This window comes from Aphelocoma coerulescens, chromosome 1A, assembly GCF_041296385.1.
Source record: "Aphelocoma coerulescens isolate FSJ_1873_10779 chromosome 1A, UR_Acoe_1.0, whole genome shotgun sequence".
Taxonomy (NCBI): Eukaryota; Metazoa; Chordata; class Aves; order Passeriformes; family Corvidae; genus Aphelocoma; species Aphelocoma coerulescens.
The window spans coordinates 47,895,045-47,911,466 of NC_091014.1; positions in this window are offsets into that span (position 1 = coordinate 47,895,045).

Below are 16,422 nucleotides of genomic sequence, written 5' to 3' on the forward strand. Positions count from 1 at the left end.
TTCATTCTTCTTGGAAGTCGCCACAACCCAATGCCCGATTTCTGGCTCAAACTAGGGTTAGGGTTACGCCTAGGGTTAGGCTTGAGAAAACCACAAAGCCAGGAGCTCCAGGGACACTCACCATGCGAAAGGCAGGCCAAGTTGAGCACGATACAGTTAAAACCTTGCTCCCTCTTCTTCTTTCTGCTTGGAACTCGCCGCCGCCCAATGCCCCATTTCTGGCTCAAACTAGGTTATGGTTATGGTTACACCTAGTGTTAGGGTTTGAGAAATCCATAAAACCAGGAGCTCCAGGGATACTCAGCATGCGAAAGGCAGGCCAAGCTTATCGCAGCACAGCCAAAACCTTGCTCCCACTACTTCATTCTTCTTGGAAGTCGCCACAACCCAATGCCTGATTTCTGGCTCAATCTAGGGTTAGGGTTAGGGTTAGGGTTATGCCTAGGGTTAGGCTTGAGAAAACCACAAAGCCAGGAGCTCCAGGGATACTCCCCATGCGAAAGGCAGGCCAAGCTTATCGCAGCACAGCCAAAACCTTGCTCTCACTTCTTCATTCTTCTTGGGATTCACCACAGCCCAATGCCCGATTTCTGGCTCAAACTAGGGTTAGGGTTACGCCTAGGGTTAGGCTTGAGAAAACCACAAAGCCAGGAGCTCCAGGGACACTCACCATGTGAAAGGCAGGCCAAGTTGAGCACGATACAGTTAAAACCTTGCTCCCTCTTCCTCTTTCTGCTTGGAACTCACCGCCACCCAATGCCCCATTTCTGGCCCAAACTTCGGTTATGTTTATGGTTACACCTAGTGTTAGGATTTGAGAAATCCGCAAAGCCAGGAGCTCCAGGGATACTCAGCATGCGAAAGGCAGGCCAAGCTTATCGCAGCACAGCCAAAACCTTGCTCCCTCTTCTTCATTCTTCTTGGAAGTCGCCACAACCCAATGCCTGATTTCTGGCTCAAACTAGGGTTAGGGTTAGGGTTAGGGTTACGCCTAGGTTAAGGTTTGAGAAAACCACAAAGCCAGGAGCTCCAGGGACACTCACCATGTGAAAGGCAGGCCAAGTTGAGCACGATACAGTTAAAACCTTGCTCCCTCTTCTTCTTTCTGCTTGGAACTCACCGCCGCCCAATGCCCCATTTCTGGCTCAAACTAGGTTATGGTTATGGTTACACCTAGTGTTAGGGTTTGAGAAATCCACAAAACCAGGAGCTCCAGGGATACTCAGAATGCGAAAGGCAGGCCAAGCTTATCGCAGCACAGCCAAAACCTTGCTCCCACTTCTTCATTCTTCTTGGAAGTCGCCACAACCCAATGCCTGATTTCTGGCTCAATCTGGGGTTAGGGTTAGGGTTAGGGTTACGCCTAGGGTTAGGCTTGAGAAAACCACAAAGCCAGGAGCTCCAGGGATACTCCCCATGCGAAAGGCAGGCCAAGCTTATCGCAGCACAGCCAAAACCTTGCTCCCACTTCTTCATTCTTATTGGAATTCACCACAGCCCAATGCCCGATTTCTGGCTCAAACTAGGGTTAGGGTTACGCCTAGGGTTAGGCTTGAGAAAACCACGAAGCCAGGAGCTCCAGGGACACTCACCATGTGAAAGGCAGGCCAAGTTGAGCACGATACAGTTAAAACCTTGCTCCCTCTTCCTCTTTCTGCTTGGAACTCACCGCCACCCAATGCCCCATTTCTGGCTCAAACTAGGTTATGGTTATGGTTACACCTAGTGTTAGGGTTTGAGAAATCCATAAAACCAGGAGCTCCAGGGATACTCAGCATGCGAAAGGCAGGCCAAGCTTATCGCAGCACAGCCAAAACCTTGCTCCCTCTTCTTCATTCTTCTTGGAAGTCGCCACAACCCAATGCCTGATTTCTGGCTCAAACTAGGGTTAGGGTTAGGGTTAGGGTTACGCCTAGGTTAAGGTTTGAGAAAACCACAAAGCCAGGAGCTCCAGGGACACTCACCATGTGAAAGGCAGGCCAAGTTGAGCACGATACAGTTAAAACCTTGCTCCCTCTTCTTCTTTCTGCTTGGAACTCGCCGCCGCCCAATGCCCCATTTCTGGCTCAAACTAGGTTATGGTTATGGTTACACCTAGTGTTAGGGTTTGAGAAATCCATAAAACCAGGAGCTCCAGGGATACTCAGCATGCGAAAGGCAGGCCAAGCTTATCGCAGCACAGCCAAAACCTTGCTCCCACTTCTTCATTCTTCTTGGAAGTCGCCACAACCCAATGCCTGATTTCTGGCTCAACCTAGGGTTAGGGTTAGGGTTAGGGTTATGCCTAGGGTTAGGCTTGAGAAAACCACAAAGCCAGGAGCTCCAGGGATACTCCCCATGCGAAAGGCAGGCCAAGCTTATCGCAGCACAGCCAAAACCTTGCTCTCACTTCTTCATTCTTCTTGGGATTCACCACAGCCCAATGCCCGATTTCTGGCTCAATCTAGGGTTAGGGTTACGCCTAGGGTTAGGCTTGAGAAAACCACAAAGCCAGGAGCTCCAGGGACACTCACCATGTGAAAGGCAGGCCAAGTTGAGCACGATACAGTTAAAACCTTGCTCCCTCTTCCTCTTTCTGCTTGGAACTCACCGCCACCCAATGCCCCATTTCTGGCTCAAACTAGGTTATGGTTATGGTTACACCTAGTGTTAGGGTTTGAGAAATCCATAAAACCAGGAGCTCCAGGGATACTCAGCATGCGAAAGGCAGGCCAAGCTTATCGCAGCACAGCCAAAACCTTGCTCCCTCTTCTTCATTCTTCTTGGAAGTCGCCACAACCCAATGCCTGATTTCTGGCTCAAACTAGGGTTAGGGTTAGGGTTAGGGTTACGCCTAGGTTAAGGTTTGAGAAAACCACAAAGCCAGGAGCTCCAGGGACACTCACCATGTGAAAGGCAGGCCAAGTTGAGCACGATACAGTTAAAACCTTGCTCCCTCTTCTTCTTTCTGCTTGGAACTCACCGCCGCCCAATGCCCCATTTCTGGCTCCAACTAGGGTTATGGTCGTGGTTACACCTAGTGTTAGGGTTTGAGAAATCCACAAAGCCAGGAGCTCCGGGGATACTCAGCATGTGAAAGGCAGGCCAAGCTTATCGCAGCACAGCCAAAACCTTGCTCCTTCTTCTTCTTTCTGCTTGGAACTTGCCACAGCCCAATGCCCGATTTCTGGCTCAAACTAGGGTTAGGGTTAGGGTTAGGGTTATGCCTAGGGTTAGGCTTGAGAAAACCACAAAGCCAGGAGCTCCAGGGATACTCCCCATGCGAAAGGCAGGCCAAGCTTATCGCAGCACAGCCAAAACCTTGCTCCCACTTCTTCATTCTTATTGGAATTCACCACAGCCCAATGCCTGATTTCTGGCTCAAACTAGGGTTAGGGTTACGCCTAGGGTTAGGCTTGAGAAAACCACAAAGCCAGGAGCTCCAGGGACACTCGCCACGCGAAAGGCAGGCCAAGTGGAGCACGATACAGTTAAAACCTTGCTCCCTCTTCTTCTTTCTGCTTGGAACTCGCCGCCGCCCAATGCCCCATTTCTGGCTCAAACTAGGTTATGGTTATGGTTACACCTAGTGTTAGGGTTTGAGAAATCCATAAAACCAGGAGCTCCAGGGATACTCAGCATGCGAAAGGCAGGCCAAGCTTATCGCAGCACAGCCAAAACCTTGCTCCCACTTCTTCATTCTTCTTGGAAGTCGCCACAACCCAATGCCTGATTTCTGGCTCAACCTAGGGTTAGGGTTAGGGTTAGGGTTATGCCTAGGGTTAGGCTTGAGAAAACCACAAAGCCAGGAGCTCCAGGGATACTCCCCATGCGAAAGGCAGGCCAAGCTTATCGCAGCACAGCCAAAACCTTGCTCTCACTTCTTCATTCTTCTTGGGATTCACCACAGCCCAATGCCCGATTTCTGGCTCAAACTAGGGTTAGGGTTACGCCTAGGGTTAGGCTTGAGAAAACCACAAAGCCAGGAGCTCCAGGGACACTCACCATGTGAAAGGCAGGCCAAGTTGAGCACGATACAGTTAAAACCTTGCTCCCTCTTCCTCTTTCTGCTTGGAACTCACCGCCACCCAATGCCCCATTTCTGGCCCAAACTTCGGTTATGTTTATGGTTACACCTAGTGTTAGGATTTGAGAAATCCACAAAGCCAGGAGCTCCAGGGATACTCAGCATGCGAAAGGCAGGCCAAGCTTATCGCAGCACAGCCAAAACCTTGCTCCCTCTTCTTCATTCTTCTTGGAAGTCGCCACAACCCAATGCCTGATTTCTGGCTCAAACTAGGGTTAGGGTTAGGGTTAGGGTTACGCCTAGGGTTAGGCTTGAGAAAACCACAAAGCCAGGAGCTCCAGGGACACTCACCATGCGAAAGGCAGGCCAAGTTGAGCACGATACAGTTAAAACCTTGCTCCCTCTTCTTCTTTCTGCTTGGAACTCACCGCCGCCCAATGCCCCATTTCTGGCTCAAACTAGGTTATGGTTATGGTTACACCTAGTGTTAGAGTTTGAGAAATCCACAAAGCCAGGAGCTCCAGGGATACTCAGCATGCGAAAGGCAGGCCAAGCTTATCGCAGCACAGCCAAAACCTTGCTCCCACTTCTTCATTCTTCTTGGAATTTGATACAGTCCAATGCCCGATTTCTGGCTCAAACTAGGGTTAGGGTTACGCCTAGGGTAAGGTTTGAGAAAACCACAAAGCCAGGAGCTCCAGGGACACTCACCATGCGAAAGGCAGGCCAAGTTGAGCACGATACAGTTAAAACCTTGCTCCCTCTTCCTCTTTCTGCTTGGAACTCACCGCCGCCCAATGCCCCATTTCTGGCTCAAACTAGGTTATGGTTATGGTTACACCTAGTGTTAGGATTTGAGAAATCCACAAAGCCAGGAGCTCCAGGGATACTCAGCATGCGAAAGGCAGGCCAAGCTTATCGCAGCACAGCCAAAACCTTGCTCCCTCTTCTTCATTCTTCTTGGAAGTCGCCACAACCCAATGCCTGATTTCTGGCTCAATCTAGGGTTAGGGTTAGGGTTAGGGTTACGCCTAGGGTTAGGCTTGAGAAAACCACAAAGCCAGGAGCTCCAGGGATACTCCCCATGCGAAAGGCAGGCCAAGCTTATCGCAGCACAGCCAAAACCTTGCTCCCACTTCTTCATTCTTATTGGAATTCACCACAGCCCAATGCCCGATTTCTGGCTCAAACTAGGGTTAGGGTTATGCCTAGGGTTAGGCTTGAGAAAACCACAAAGCCAGGAGCTCCAGGGACACCCACCATGCGAAAGGCAGGCCAAGTTGAGCACGATACAGTTAAAACCTTGCTCCCTCTTCTTCTTTCTGCTTGGAACTCGCTGCCGCCCAATGCCCCATTTCTGGCTCAAAATAGGGTTATGGTCGTGGTTACACCTAGTGTTAGGGTTTGAGAAATCCACAAAGCCAGGAGCTCCAGGGATACTCAGCATGCGAAAGGCAGGCCAAGCTTATCGCAGCACAAGCAAAACCTTGCTCCCTCTTCTTCATTCTTCTTGGAACTTGCCACAGCCCAATGCCCGATTTCTGTCTCAATCTAGGGTTAGGGTTACGCCTAGGGTTAGGCTTGAGAAAACCACAAAGCCAGGAGCTCCAGGGACACTCACCATGCGAAAGGCAGGCCAAGTTGAGCACGATACAGTTAAAACCTTGCTCCCTCTTCTTCTTTCTGCTTGGAACTCGCCGTCGCCCAATGCCCCATTTCTGGCTCAAACTAGGTTATGGTTATGGTTACACCTAGTGTTAGGGTTTGAGAAATCCACAAAGCCAGGAGCTCCGGGGATACTCAGCATGCGAAAGGCAGGCCAAGCTTATCGCAGCACAGCCAAAACCTTGCTCCCACTTCTTCATTCTTCTTGGAAGTCGCCACAACCCAATGCCTGATTTCTGGCTCAATCTAGGGCTAGGGTTAGGGTTAGGGTTATGCCTAGGGTTAGGCTTGAGAAAACCACAAAGCCAGGAGCTCCAGGGATACTCCCCATGCGAAAGGCAGGCCAAGCTTATCGCAGCACAGCCAAAACCTTGCTCTCACTTCTTCATTCTTCTTGGGATTCACCACAGCCCAATGCCCGATTTCTGGCTCAAACTAGGGTTAGGGTTACGCCTAGGGTTAGGCTTGAGAAAACCACAAAGCCAGGAGCTCCAGGGACACTCACCATGTGAAAGGCAGGCCAAGTTGAGCACGATACAGTTAAAACCTTGCTCCCTCTTCCTCTTTCTGCTTGGAACTCACCGCCACCCAATGCCCCATTTCTGGCCCAAACTTCGGTTATGTTTATGGTTACACCTAGTGTTAGGATTTGAGAAATCCACAAAGCCAGGAGCTCCAGGGATACTCCCCATGCGAAAGGCAGGCCAAGCTTATCGCAGCACAGCCAAAACCTTGCTCCCTCTTCTTCATTCTTCTTGGAAGTCGCCACAACCCAATGCCTGATTTCTGGCTCAAACTAGGGTTAGGGTTAGGGTTAGGGTTACGCCTAGGTTAAGGTTTGAGAAAACCACAAAGCCAGGAGCTCCAGGGACACTCACCATGTGAAAGGCAGGCCAAGTTGAGCACGATACAGTTAAAACCTTGCTCCCTCTTCTTCTTTCTGCTTGGAACTCACCGCCGCCCAATGCCCCATTTCTGGCTCAAACTAGGTTATGGTTATGGTTACACCTAGTGTTAGGGTTTGAGAAATCCACAAAACCAGGAGCTCCAGGGATACTCAGCATGCGAAAGGCAGGCCAAGCTTATCGCAGCACAGCCAAAACCTTGCTCCCACTTCTTCATTCTTCTTGGAAGTCGCCACAACCCAATGCCTGATTTCTGGCTCAACCTAGGGTTAGGGTTAGGGTTAGGGTTACGCCTAGGGTTAGGCTTGAGAAAACCACAAAGCCAGGAGCTCCAGGGATACTCCCCATGCGAAAGGCAGGCCAAGCTTATCGCAGCACAGCCAAAACCTTGCTCCCACTTCTTCATTCTTATTGGAATTCACCACAGCCCAATGCCCGATTTCTGGCTCAAACTAGGGTTAGGGTTACGCCTAGGGTTAGGCTTGAGAAAACCACAAAGCCAGGAGCTCCAGGGACACTCGCCACGCGAAAGGCAGGCCAAGTGGAGCACGATACAGTTAAAACCTTGCTCCCTCTTCTTCTTTCTGCTTGGAACTCGCCGCCGCCCAATGCCCCATTTCTGGCTCAAACTAGGTTATGGTTATGGTTACACCTAGTGTTAGGGTTTGAGAAATCCATAAAACCAGGAGCTCCAGGGATACTCAGCATGCGAAAGGCAGGCCAAGCTTATCGCAGCACAGCCAAAACCTTGCTCCCACTTCTTCATTCTTCTTGGAAGTCGCCACAACCCAATGCCTGATTTCTGGCTCAATCTAGGGTTAGGGTTAGGGTTAGGGTTATGCCTAGGGTTAGGCTTGAGAAAACCACAAAGCCAGGAGCTCCAGGGATACTCCCCATGCGAAAGGCAGGCCAAGCTTATCGCAGCACAGCCAAAACCTTGCTCTCACTTCTTCATTCTTCTTGGGATTCACCACAGCCCAATGCCCGATTTCTGGCTCAAACTAGGGTTAGGGTTACGCCTAGGGTTAGGCTTGAGAAAACCACAAAGCCAGGAGCTCCAGGGACACTCACCATGTGAAAGGCAGGCCAAGTTGAGCACGATACAGTTAAAACCTTGCTCCCTCTTCCTCTTTCTGCTTGGAACTCACCGCCACCCAATGCCCCATTTCTGGCTCAAACTAGGTTATGGTTATGGTTACACCTAGTGTTAGGGTTTGAGAAATCCATAAAACCAGGAGCTCCAGGGATACTCAGCATGCGAAAGGCAGGCCAAGCTTATCGCAGCACAGCCAAAACCTTGCTCCCTCTTCTTCATTCTTCTTGGAAGTCGCCACAACCCAATGCCTGATTTCTGGCTCAAACTAGGGTTAGGGTTAGGGTTAGGGTTACGCCTAGGTTAAGGTTTGAGAAAACCACAAAGCCAGGAGCTCCAGGGACACTCACCATGTGAAAGGCAGGCCAAGTTGAGCACGATACAGTTAAAACCTTGCTCCCTCTTCTTCTTTCTGCTTGGAACTCACCGCCGCCCAATGCCCCATTTCTGGCTCCAACTAGGGTTATGGTCGTGGTTACACCTAGTGTTAGGGTTTGAGAAATCCACAAAGCCAGGAGCTCCGGGGATACTCAGCATGTGAAAGGCAGGCCAAGCTTATCGCAGCACAAGCAAAACCTTGCTCCTTCTTCTTCTTTCTGCTTGGAACTTGCCACAGCCCAATGCCCGATTTCTGGCTCAAACTAGGGTTAGGGTTAGGGTTAGGGTTACGCCTAGGGTTAGGCTTGAGAAAACCACAAAGCCAGGAGCTCCAGGGATACTCCCCATGCGAAAGGCAGGCCAAGCTTATCGCAGCACAGCCAAAACCTTGCTCCCTCTTCTTCATTCTTATTGGAATTCACCACAGCCCAATGCCTGATTTCTGGCTCAAACTAGGGTTAGGGTTACGCCTAGGGTTAGGCTTGAGAAAACCACAAAGCCAGGAGCTCCAGGGACACTCGCCACGCGAAAGGCAGGCCAAGTGGAGCACGATACAGTTAAAACCTTGCTCCCTCTTCTTCTTTCTGCTTGGAACTCGCCGCCGCCCAATGCCCCATTTCTGGCTCAAACTAGGTTATGGTTATGGTTACACCTAGTGTTAGGGTTTGAGAAATCCATAAAACCAGGAGCTCCAGGGATACTCAGCATGCGAAAGGCAGGCCAAGCTTATCGCAGCACAGCCAAAACCTTGCTCCCACTTCTTCATTCTTCTTGGAAGTCGCCACAACCCAATGCCTGATTTCTGGCTCAATCTAGGGTTAGGGTTAGGGTTAGGGTTATGCCTAGGGTTAGGCTTGAGAAAACCACAAAGCCAGGAGCTCCAGGGATACTCCCCATGCAAAAGGCAGGCCAAGCTTATCGCAGCACAGCCAAAACCTTGCTCTCACTTCTTCATTCTTCTTGGGATTCACCACAGCCCAATGCCCGATTTCTGGCTCAAACTAGGGTTAGGGTTACGCCTAGGGTTAGGCTTGAGAAAACCACAAAGCCAGGAGCTCCAGGGACACTCACCATGCGAAAGGCAGGCCAAGTTGAGCACGATACAGTTAAAACCTTGCTCCCTCTTCCTCTTTCTGCTTGGAACTCACCGCCACCCAATGCCCCATTTCTGGCCCAAACTTCGGTTATGTTTATGGTTACACCTAGTGTTAGGATTTGAGAAATCCACAAAGCCAGGAGCTCCAGGGATACTCAGCATGCGAAAGGCAGGCCAAGCTTATCGCAGCACAGCCAAAACCTTGCTCCCTCTTCTTCATTCTTCTTGGAAGTCGCCACAACCCAATGCCTGATTTCTGGCTCAAACTAGGGTTAGGGTTAGGGTTAGGGTTACGCCTAGGGTTAGGCTTGAGAAAACCACAAAGCCAGGAGCTCCAGGGACACTCACCATGCGAAAGGCAGGCCAAGTTGAGCACGATACAGTTAAAACCTTGCTCCCTCTTCTTCTTTCTGCTTGGAACTCACCGCCGCCCAATGCCCCATTTCTGGCTCAAACTAGGTTATGGTTATGGTTACACCTAGTGTTAGAGTTTGAGAAATCCACAAAGCCAGGAGCTCCAGGGATACTCAGCATGCGAAAGGCAGGCCAAGCTTATCGCAGCACAGCCAAAACCTTGCTCCCACTTCTTCATTCTTCTTGGAAGTCGCCACAACCCAATGCCTGATTTCTGGCTCAATCTAGGGTTAGGGTTAGGGTTAGGGTTACGCCTAGGGTTAGGCTTGAGAAAACCACAAAGCCAGGAGCTCCAGGGATACTCCCCATGCGAAAGGCAGGCCAAGCTTATCGCAGCACAGCCAAAACCTTGCTCCCACTTCTTCATTCTTATTGGAATTCACCACAGCCCAATGCCCGATTTCTGGCTCAAACTAGGGTTAGGGTTACGCCTAGGGTTAGGCTTGAGAAAACCACAAAGCCAGGAGCTCCAGGGACACTCACCATGCGAAAGGCAGGCCAAGTTGAGCACGATACAGTTAAAACCTTGCTCCCTCTTCCTCTTTCTGCTTGGAACTCACCGCCGCCCAATGCCCCATTTCTGGCTCAAACTAGGTTATGGTTATGGTTACACCTAGTGTTAGGATTTGAGAAATCCACAAAGCCAGGAGCTCTGGGGATACTCAGCATGCGAAAGGCAGGCCAAGCTTATCGCAGCACAGCCAAAACCTTGCTCCCACTTCTTCATTCTTCTTGGAAGTCGCCACAACCCAATGCCTGATTTCTGGCTCAATCTAGGGTTAGGGTTAGGGTTAGGGTTACGCCTAGGGTTAGGCTTGAGAAAACCACAAAGCCAGGAGCTCCAGGGATACTCCCCATGCGAAAGGCAGGCCAAGCTTATCGCAGCACAGCCAAAACCTTGCTCCCACTTCTTCATTCTTATTGGAATTCACCACAGCCCAATGCCCGATTTCTGGCTCAAACTAGGGTTAGGGTTACGCCTAGGGTTAGGCTTGAGAAAACCACAAAGCCAGGAGCTCCAGGGACACTCACCATGCGAAAGGCAGGCCAAGTTGAGCACGATACAGTTAAAACCTTGCTCCCTCTTCCTCTTTCTGCTTGGAACTCGCCGCCGCCCAATGCCCCATTTCTGGCTCAAACTAGGTTATGGTTATGGTTACACCTAGTGTTAGGGTTTGAGAAATCCATAAAACCAGGAGCTCCAGGGATACTCAGCATGCGAAAGGCAGGCCAAGCTTATCGCAGCACAGCCAAAACCTTGCTCCCACTACTTCATTCTTCTTGGAAGTCGCCACAACCCAATGCCTGATTTCTGGCTCAATCTAGGGTTAGGGTTAGGGTTAGGGTTATGCCTAGGGTTAGGCTTGAGAAAACCACAAAGCCAGGAGCTCCAGGGATACTCCCCATGCGAAAGGCAGGCCAAGCTTATCGCAGCACAGCCAAAACCTTGCTCTCACTTCTTCATTCTTCTTGGGATTCACCACAGCCCAATGCCCGATTTCTGGCTCAAACTAGGGTTAGGGTTACGCCTAGGGTTAGGCTTGAGAAAACCACAAAGCCAGGAGCTCCAGGGACACTCACCATGCGAAAGGCAGGCCAAGTTGAGCACGATACAGTTAAAACCTTGCTCCCTCTTCTTCTTTCTGCTTGGAACTCACCGCCGCCCAATGCCCCATTTCTGGCTCAAACTAGGTTATGGTTATGGTTACACCTAGTGTTAGAGTTTGAGAAATCCACAAAGCCAGGAGCTCCAGGGATACTCAGCATGCGAAAGGCAGGCCAAGCTTATCGCAGCACAGCCAAAACCTTGCTCCCACTTCTTCATTCTTCTTGGAAGTCGCCACAACCCAATGCCTGATTTCTGGCTCAATCTAGGGTTAGGGTTAGGGTTAGGGTTACGCCTAGGGTTAGGCTTGAGAAAACCACAAAGCCAGGAGCTCCAGGGATACTCCCCATGCGAAAGGCAGGCCAAGCTTATCGCAGCACAGCCAAAACCTTGCTCCCACTTCTTCATTCTTCTTGGAATTTGATACAGCCCAATGCCCGATTTCTGGCTCAAACTAGGGTTAGGGTTACGCCTAGGGTAAGGTTTGAGAAAACCACAAAGCCAGGAGCTCCAGGGACACTCACCATGCGAAAGGCAGGCCAAGTTGAGCACGATACAGTTAAAACCTTGCTCCCTCTTCCTCTTTCTGCTTGGAACTCACCGCCGCCCAATGCCCCATTTCTGGCTCAAACTAGGTTATGTTTATGGTTACACCTAGTGTTAGGGTTTGAGAAATCCACAAAGCCAGGAGCTCCAGGGATACTCAGCATGCGAAAGGCAGGCCAAGCTTATCGCAGCACAGCCAAAACCTTGCTCCCTCTTCTTCATTCTTCTTGGAAGTCGCCACAACCCAATGCCTGATTTCTGGCTCAATCTAGGGTTAGAGTTAGGGTTAGGGTTACGCCTAGGGTTAGGCTTGAGAAAACCACAAAGCCAGGAGCTCCAGGGATACTCCCCATGCGAAAGGCAGGCCAAGCTTATCGCAGCACAAGCAAAACCTTGCTCCCTCTTCTTCATTCTTCTTGGAACTTGCCACAGCCCTATGCCCGATTTCTGTCTCAATCTAGGGTTAGGGTTACGCCTAGGGTTAGGCTTGAGAAAACCACAAAGCCAGGAGCTCCAGGGACACTCACCATGCGAAAGGCAGGCCAAGTTGAGCACGATACAGTTAAAACCTTGCTCCCTCTTCTTCTTTCTGCTTGGAACTCGCCGTCGCCCAATGCCCCATTTCTGGCTCAAACTAGGTTATGGTTATGGTTACACCTAGTGTTAGGGTTTGAGAAATCCACAAAGCCAGGAGCTCCGGGGATACTCAGCATGCGAAAGGCAGGCCAAGCTTATCGCAGCACAGCCAAAACCTTGCTCCCACTTCTTCATTCTTCTTGGAAGTCGCCACAACCCAATGCCTGATTTCTGGCTCAAACTAGGGTTAGGGTTAGGGTTAGGGTTACGCCTAGGGTTAGGCTTGAGAAAACCACAAAGCCAGGAGCTCCAGGGATACTCCCCATGCGAAAGGCAGGCCAAGCTTATCGCAGCACAGCCAAAACCTTGCTCCCACTTCTTCATTCTTATTGGAATTCACCACAGCCCAATGCCCGATTTCTGGCTCAAACTAGGGTTAGGGTTACGCCTAGGGTTAGGCTTGAGAAAACCACAAAGCCAGGAGCTCCAGGGACACTCACCATGCGAAAGGCAGGCCAAGTTGAGCACGATACAGTTAAAACCTTGCTCCCTCTTCTTCTTTCTGCTTGGAACTCGCCGCCGCCCAATGCCCCATTTCTGGCTCAAACTAGGTTATGGTTATGGTTACACCTAGTGTTAGGGTTTGAGAAATCCATAAAACCAGGAGCTCCAGGGATACTCAGCATGCGAAAGGCAGGCCAAGCTTATCGCAGCACAGCCAAAACCTTGCTCCCACTACTTCATTCTTCTTGGAAGTCGCCACAACCCAATGCCTGATTTCTGGCTCAATCTAGGGTTAGGGTTAGGGTTAGGGTTATGCCTAGGGTTAGGCTTGAGAAAACCACAAAGCCAGGAGCTCCAGGGATACTCCCCATGCGAAAGGCAGGCCAAGCTTATCGCAGCACAAGCAAAACCTTGCTCCCTCTTCTTCATTCTTCTTGGAACTTGCCACAGCCCAATGCCCGATTTCTGTCTCAATCTAGGGTTAGGGTTACGCCTAGGGTTAGGCTTGAGAAAACCACAAAGCCAGGAGCTCCAGGGACACTCACCATGCGAAAGGCAGGCCAAGTTGAGCACGATACAGTTAAAACCTTGCTCCCTCTTCTTCTTTCTGCTTGGAACTCGCCGCCGCCCAATGCCCCATTTCTGGCTCAAACTAGGTTATGGTTATGGTTACACCTAGTGTTAGGGTTTGAGAAATCCACAAAGCCAGGAGCTCCAGGGATACTCAGCATGCGAAAGGCAGGCCAAGCTTATCGCAGCACAGCCAAAACCTTGCTCCCACTTCTTCATTCTTCTTGGAAGTCGCCACAACCCAATGCCTGATTTCTGGCTCAACCTAGGGTTAGGGTTAGGGTTAGGGTTATGCCTAGGGTTAGGCTTGAGAAAACCACAAAGCCAGGAGCTCCAGGGATACTCCCCATGCGAAAGGCAGGCCAAGCTTATCGCAGCACAGCCAAAACCTTGCTCTCACTTCTTCATTCTTCTTGGGATTCACCACAGCCCAATGCCCGATTTCTGGCTCAAACTAGGGTTAGGGTTACGCCTAGGGTTAGGCTTGAGAAAACCACAAAGCCAGGAGCTCCAGGGACACTCACCATGTGAAAGGCAGGCCAAGTTGAGCACGATACAGTTAAAACCTTGCTCCCTCTTCCTCTTTCTGCTTGGAACTCACCGCCACCCAATGCCCCATTTCTGGCCCAAACTTCGGTTATGTTTATGGTTACACCTAGTGTTAGGATTTGAGAAATCCACAAAGCCAGGAGCTCCAGGGATACTCAGCATGCGAAAGGCAGGCCAAGCTTATCGCAGCACAGCCAAAACCTTGCTCCCTCTTCTTCATTCTTCTTGGAAGTCGCCACAACCCAATGCCTGATTTCTGGCTCAAACTAGGGTTAGGGTTAGGGTTAGGGTTACGCCTAGGGTTAGGCTTGAGAAAACCACAAAGCCAGGAGCTCCAGGGACACTCACCATGCGAAAGGCAGGCCAAGTTGAGCACGATACAGTTAAAACCTTGCTCCCTCTTCTTCTTTCTGCTTGGAACTCACCGCCGCCCAATGCCCCATTTCTGGCTCAAACTAGGTTATGGTTATGGTTACACCTAGTGTTAGAGTTTGAGAAATCCACAAAGCCAGGAGCTCCAGGGATACTCACCATGCGAAAGGCAGGCCAAGCTTATCGCAGCACAGCCAAAACCTTGCTCCCACTTCTTCATTCTTCTTGGAAGTCGCCACAACCCAATGCCTGATTTCTGGCTCAATCTAGGGTTAGGGTTAGGGTTAGGGTTACGCCTAGGGTTAGGCTTGAGAAAACCACAAAGCCAGGAGCTCCAGGGATACTCCCCATGCGAAAGGCAGGCCAAGCTTATCGCAGCACAGCCAAAACCTTGCTCCCACTTCTTCATTCTTCTTGGAATTTGATACAGCCCAATGCCCGATTTCTGGCTCAAACTAGGGTTAGGGTTACGCCTAGGGTAAGGTTTGAGAAAACCACAAAGCCAGGAGCTCCAGGGACACTCACCATGCGAAAGGCAGGCCAAGTTGAGCACGATACAGTTAAAACCTTGCTCCCTCTTCCTCTTTCTGCTTGGAACTCACCGCCGCCCAATGCCCCATTTCTGGCTCAAACTAGGTTATGTTTATGGTTACACCTAGTGTTAGGATTTGAGAAATCCACAAAGCCAGGAGCTCCAGGGATACTCACCATGCGAAAGGCAGGCCAAGCTTATCGCAGCACAGCCAAAACCTTGCTCCCTCTTCTTCATTCTTCTTGGAAGTCGCCACAACCCAATGCCTGATTTCTGGCTCAATCTAGGGTTAGGGTTAGGGTTAGGGTTACGCCTAGGGTTAGGCTTGAGAAAACCACAAAGCCAGGAGCTCCAGGGATACTCCCCATGCGAAAGGCAGGCCAAGCTTATCGCAGCACAGCCAAAACCTTGCTCCCACTTCTTCATTCTTATTGGAATTCACCACAGCCCAATGCCCGATTTCTGGCTCAAACTAGGGTTAGGGTTACGCCTAGGGTTAGGCTTGAGAAAACCACAAAGCCAGGAGCTCCAGGGACACTCACCATGCGAAAGGCAGGCCAAGTTGAGCACGATACAGTTAAAACCTTGCTCCCTCTTCTTCTTTCTGCTTGGAACTCGCTGCCGCCCAATGCCCCATTTCTGGCTCAAAATAGGGTTATGGTCGTGGTTACACCTAGTGTTAGGGTTTGAGAAATCCACAAAGCCAGGAGCTCCAGGGATACTCAGCATGCGAAAGGCAGGCCAAGCTTATCGCAGCACAAGCAAAACCTTGCTCCCTCTTCTTCATTCTTCTTGGAACTTGCCACAGCCCAATGCCCGATTTCTGTCTCAATCTAGGGTTAGGATTACGCCTAGGGTTAGGCTTGAGAAAACCACAAAGCCAGGAGCTCCAGGGACACTCACCATGCGAAAGGCAGGCCAAGTTGAGCACGATACAGTTAAAACCTTGCTCCCTCTTCTTCTTTCTGCTTGGAACTCGCCGTCGCCCAATGCCCCATTTCTGGCTCAAACTAGGTTATGGTTATGGTTACACCTAGTGTTAGGGTTTGAGAAATCCACAAAGCCAGGAGCTCCAGGGATACTCAGCATGCGAAAGGCAGGCCAAGCTTATCGCAGCACAGCCAAAACCTTGCTCCCACTTCTTCATTCTTCTTGGAAGTCGCCACAACCCAGTGCCTGATTTCTGGCTCAATCTAGGGTTAGGGTTAGGGTTAGGGTTACGCCTAGGGTTAGGCTTGAGAAAACCACAAAGCCAGGAGCTCCAGGGATACTCCCCATGCGAAAGGCAGGCCAAGCTTATCGCAGCACAGCCAAAACCTTGCTCCCACTTCTTCATTCTTATTGGAATTCACCACAGCCCAATGCCCGATTTCTGGCTCAAACTAGGGTTAGGGTTACGCCTAGGGTTAGGCTTGAGAAAACCACGAAGCCAGGAGCTCCAGGGACACTCACCATGCAAAAGGCAGGCCAAGTTGAGCACGATACAGTTAAAACCTTGCTCCCTCTTCTTCTTTCTGCTTGGAACTCGCCGCCGCCCAATGCCCCATTTCTGGCTCAAACTAGGTTATGGTTATGGTTACACCTAGTGTTAGGGTTTGAGAAATCCATAA